Source organism: Branchiostoma floridae, chromosome 13 (assembly GCF_000003815.2).
Source record: "Branchiostoma floridae strain S238N-H82 chromosome 13, Bfl_VNyyK, whole genome shotgun sequence".
Lineage (NCBI taxonomy): Eukaryota > Metazoa > Chordata > Leptocardii > Amphioxiformes > Branchiostomatidae > Branchiostoma > Branchiostoma floridae.
In genome coordinates, this window is record NC_049991.1 from 1,284,922 (window position 1) to 1,291,049 (window position 6,128).

The following is a 6,128-nucleotide window of genomic DNA, read 5'->3' on the forward strand; positions in this document are numbered from 1 at the left end:
ACGAGTATTTTCCGCTCAATATACCACATGCGCCTCTCACTAAAGTAGCGACTTCGCCTGAATAACTCATTCTGTGTTAGCGTGTTTGACGAAACCAGGAAAATCAAAATATCCTCATGGAACATATGGTATCTTTCCAATGTCTTTACGTTACCATTGAGCTCACTTTACACAAAAAGATGCTATGTACAGGTGCAAGAAAGATGTCGGAAAGGTAGCGTTTATTTTTTCCAGTAGTATCGTATGTTACCGATATCGTTCCGTTACCTTTGCCTTTGAGCTTACTTTTCAGAAAACTCTCTGAACTTTCTTTACAGAGGTGGAGATTGATAGTTACAGAAAAAGATGTTGGAGAGGTAGCGTTGAAAGCAAGGAAATTAAATATTTAACCTCCTTGTTGAAAGGAAACAACAGTCGCCGGGAGGACTGGGTACATGCCCCCGAAGATTGGTGGTCATAATTACGGCATGTTCCCGTTCAGGGTAAGAGGACTAGTACTGGGCGGCCTGTGCAGTATGTCGCTCGCGGGTGGCTGTGCCTTGCAGCTTGGCATCCCGACGACATAGCGTCCTCACTACCCGGTAACGTATCATGGGAATATAGCGGGTTTGCTGTTTATATAATTGTACAAAAAAAACTTTCTTATCATCTGGAAGAACATTTATTATCTACAAGCAATAATCACGTTCTCCCAGAAAGGCTGGTATTTTCTAGTGTGGTAACAGTTGTGTTTAGCTTAACATTGGCTAAACAGCGTACAAAGGGGATGGTGTTTTTCAAATTCAAATTTATTCGCCGTCAACTATGAATAACGAACAACGCGGCATTGAATTTCTAATTAGCAGCTCCCAGAAGAGGCCAGTCATGTGATAGGGCGTTATCCAATGACAGACAAAGGTGGGTTTTTTAAACCTAACGAATATACCATAATTTATAGAAGAAACCAGTTTGCAGGGCGTCTGTTTCGGGACAAGTCAAGAAGGAGCCTTGGATCCGTTTCAACACACGGATTATCGGCGTGGCTTTGCCGCAAATGGATTCGAACGGAACTACAGGACGGAACGGACATAACCATAGGACACTCAAGGCTTGCCAGAAACGGAGTATGTTGGAGAGTCTTCAAAGGGACACAACTCAGGGTGAATTCAAGACTGTGTCATCTTGACCAGCATAAGCTGGCGGAGATATGGAGAGCACGGCCTGTTCATCACAAAACAGTACCCGTCTTCGGGAATCTCAACGGATTTTTCCTAATGTGATGGCCAGATGGAACTATGCTGCTTGAAATGATGTCTTTCCAGGCGTATCGCCCGACACTGGACTCCAAATTGTGGACTTAAATGTAGCGGAGATTCGTGCATGGATATTGTACACCGATTGTTCCCTCGGTCGACCAATCCAAGTCCACAATTGGACTCACAAGATAGTTTAGACGGCGAAGCCATAGATACCGGTGTAGGTATGATTCACACCAAATAAGACACGCATACCCGATGCAAAAGTTCCAATTTAAGCCACACAAAACACATAAAGCCTACCTAAAGATGCGGAAAGGTTTAAACTTACGCCGCCTTTACTAAAAATAAATGACAACTATAGTCCAAGGAAAGATCACGGAAAGCGTTCGGATAAGTACGTTTCTGCACTTCTTCGCGTGCCTTTCAGGGTGTGTAAACGACACATAAACGTGGGGAAATCGTGACGGAAATCGACTGTAAATGTGGTCAAAAGATCACGGAAAGGTCTTAAGAAACGCGTGCTTTCCGCCCGTATAGGTTACGAAAAACTGTCATTAACGACGCCTTTAAGCGTCTAATAGTTGCGGAAACGCACGTGAAGGAGTGCCGAAACGTACATATAAGTGCATTAAAGGGAATCTTTACGTTCACGGATAGATGTCGTTAAGTTGCGGAAAGGGTGCAGAAAGGTCTTAATAAACGCATACTTTCCGCCCGTATAGGTTACGAAAAACTGTCATTAACGACGCCTTTAAGCGTCTAATAGTTGCGGAAAGGCACGTGAGGAGTGCCGAAACGTACATATAAGTGCCAACGTAAAGGTAACATTAAAGGGGATCTTTACGTTCGCGGATAGATGTCGTTAAGTTGCGGAAAGGGTGCAGAAATGTCGCGTTTACGTTGAGTTTAAGCTTGCTTAAATACCAGATTTCGTGCTGTGTTCGAATCCGCCTGCCGTGCCACCGATCTTGTGCCCTTGGGAAAGGCACTTTACACGACTTTCCTCACTTTACTCAGGTGGAAAATGAGTCGTCCCTCGGATAGGACGTTAAATGGAGGTCCCGTGTATGGTGAGAGTCACACCCCATGCACGTTAAAGAACCCCCACACGTGCGATGGAGCAAGCCATTCTGTCTGGAGTTGGTGATTCACTAGAAATCACCCGGGCGGAGGCCTGGCAAACCTTCGTGTCGTATCAGCCACACGGTGATTTACATCATTCACCATGCCCCGGAGAGGAGATAGGCCCCGACAGGGGACTAAAATGCCTATTGATACGGCATAACATGTTGTGCTGCCTAAAAGGCTATGGGACGAACGAACGAACGAATAAGTTACAGTGCCCACTAATCTTTCTCACCAAGTGGCATTGTCTCGATCGTCTTAAAATACAACTTACCCTGCCAAAGTCAAATCTACCGAAGATGCTTGATATTGCCATGCGAAATTCGCCGATTAAGACTTGCGCTATAACTTTAAAGGCACGCGTACCTTCCGCTACCGCCAAAATGACCCTGTCGGGAACTCGAAATCCTCGTAAACTACACGATTTTAATTAAAAACTGGGTACAGCGTGACATAAGGCCGCAGTGTGGTCGCAATAGGCAGTGTGTCTGTATCTACGAGACCAGAAATTGAGTGGCCATGGCCGCGTTGGGCAGGTGGTCGCTACATTAGTATACTGTTTCTTAATGCTTAGGTCAATGGGGAAAATCCAAGGGACCGACGAAAATTGACCGCAATGGCCAGGTTGTTGCTATGCAAAGTGGTCGCTAATACAGGTTTGACTGTATTCCCAAACTGATTTACATGTGACAGGACGGCGATGGTTGGGTTCAGACTTAGATGTTTACATTTGCATATGTTACCGGTATAAGTAAGAGTCAACTTACGTTGGAAAAGGCGACCAGCTTTCGTCCCTCTTGCCCTGGTCTTTAATCTATAAAGCCCAAGGTTGAGTAGGTGATCTTAGAGTCCTGGACCTGCCGGTAAACGTACCTGCTTCAATCCTCGGAGGTAATCCATAGAACAGTGAAATACCGTTCGCACCAAGATGCCATTTGTGTTCCGAACCACTGATGCCGATGTAAGAAGTCTAGGAATTCTAGTCCAGGAGATGACACACTTTCTCAAGACGAGTCTCTGAACATTCCGGAGACATTCACACATACTGATCTTGTTCTTACAGCCCGAACAACACTTAAAATACGATCAAAATACACACAAATTCGGAGAGACCCTAACCTGTGGCTGCCCTTAGAAGCGCCACCTATCTGTAAGCCCAGGATTTGTCACCATTAGCATCTAGTTGTAACTGACAATATAGAGCATCGGCTTGTATAATGTCAGTTGGCACGTTCTGGCGGATTCTTACTAAGCATACAAAGCAAATAGACGCACTCTAGATGCTGCAACCACAAAATGGCCATAGAAAAACAGAAAAACATTATTAAAGCGTGTCGAAATATTACCTGATTTTAGTGGTGACCCTGAGTATGTTTGCAGCCTAATAAAGATCACTATTTCCGATGTGTATATTCTGACGTTTCGTGACAACCTATGTTGTAAAAACTTATGCCCAAATGTAAGGGGTTAAAGCTGCGCTCTTGCCAATCTGTAAAGTTAGTAATAGTGCACATCAACTCAAAGTAAAAAGAGGGTGACGTAAAAGATTACCAGTGGGCGAAATGAGTACTGTAAATGATGTACATCTAAATCAGTAGAAGACGGAACACACTCAATCTGCTCATCATTTACTTAGTATCTACCAAGTGCTCATTGATCCAAGACGTCCCCGCAACATTCCCACACTCGCGATCAGAAATGAACTTTCTCTTAAAATCCAACAGAACAAATTGCATAGAAAATGAAGTCAATTGAATAGAAAATGAATTCAATCCTATTGTCTAGATGTGGCTAACCTGTAGTCTCATTTTTCAATAAAGGTAATTTCATTGTTCATTGTTGCATATTACCTATGTTTCAATTAGAATCCGGGTATGCAAATTGGATTTCGATCAAAAGCTAACAAAGCAAGACCGCAACATGTCCAGGACGGTTCTGTAGCAGTACTAAGGTACGACAGGGAACCAGGACCTTTGTTTCCACAACTCGTACTCATATACCGTACTCATATACCGAATACCATCACGATCCATCGTGTCCTTGTGTTGTTGCTTCTTACTTCTTACTAAGAGTGATCGGTAATGCAGATTTCTTTGGGAAATGCCCCTCATGTTATTGCCTGTTGCAGCTCGTGTTAATGCAGTGCTGACAGTGCTCACTAGGCATCGCTTCAGCACAACAAAGCCAACCTTTCTCTTCGGTCGGTGATCGTGTCAATTCGTACAGTCGAGGTATCAAACGATTCTTTATTTGCTATCCTTGCCTGAGTTATGATGGAATTTATGCCCCAAACAGACGTTTCCGCCGGTGGCTTTTTGGCTTTCCTTTTAATTTTCATCGTTTTTTACAAGTCAAGCCCTAGTAGTGGTCGCGATTTAGCGGGGGTTATCAAAATCCCTCGCACCCAAAAGTTAAAACAGTCAATACTTAAGCCCATCGAGCTAAGTCGTCTCCCGATAGGCTACGGGTGTTTCATTCACAATATGCATGTCATTATATATGCATTTCTAACTATGAATGCGTCTAAGATTAATGAATAGAATAACAACTAGAAAGGCCGACATTTGCTTAAGAGCAAACACAGCATATTTCAGCCATACCCCTTCCCACGCAACATTGGACTGTTCCAAATCACCCCTGCGCAAAAATGGAACATCCTCTTAACAGTACATTATCCCCCAAAGTGGACTGGTATTGTGAATTGATTCCAGGTAAAGACAGAGCTTGCTTCTATTTTTCAGAAAATGACAATAATCACACCTTCCATTCAGAAAATTTTCATCATGACTGAAAATTGTTGAATGACTTCATGTAATGTCATTAACAATTTTCAGTACGATAACTAGGTATAAGTTTAAAAAAGTATAAGCTCCTTGTGATGTGGGTACATTTATTATTGCAGTGAACTTTTTTTATTCAAGTAGGGCATACGATTTAATAATTATCAAGCAGGTGCAGGTACTGTAGGAGCGTTTGTTTTCTTCAAGCTGTAAAACTGTAAAACTGTTTTTCTTTGTATGCAATCAGCCATCGAGCCTATTCTTATTTTAGTTTAACAACTCAGTCCTGCCAGACCCGGAAGATACGATTGAACCTTGTTCGAGGATTTATTTTCGTCTGTCTGGTCAGTCTGTTCATACCCTGGCGCTGAGAGTGTTTTATTGGGCTGAAACTCTGGCATTTTAAAGTTACTTACAATTTAAATGTTCAAAGTTTATGTCAAACAACAACAGCACTAGGAACACATACATTTGCTCTGGAGAAAATATAGCAGTTTTCGCAAGTTCCAGTCCAGTGATAGAAATGTGGCCACTATAGACAGGTGGTCACTATAGAGAAAAATGCTGATCTATTGACTAGGAGCCATACGTTACACATGATTTCAGTACACTGATCATTAATCATATAAACATTGCACAGGTAAGCCAATTGTTTAGATGTACAATTAAGTTCAAATAATTCTGAAGAGAAATATTGATGAGAAAATAATCATTCTCGCCACTGTCTAACTTATAATTACGTATCAAAACTAAACGCAGATTTTCTAACTAACGCACCTTTCGCCGACTTCATCAAAGGACCGCCGGCTATCAATCAAACACGGCTGTTGATTAGACTTAGAGTTTCAAACAGTCATGTGCTGTGTGCCAGTTGACAGCGAACTTCATGCTACGTGATGTTTTACATTGCTTGGACCTTCTTTCCTACAGCGGTGCTTCTACAAAATATTTAGACTGTAACACTGAGTCCCACATGTTTTATAGA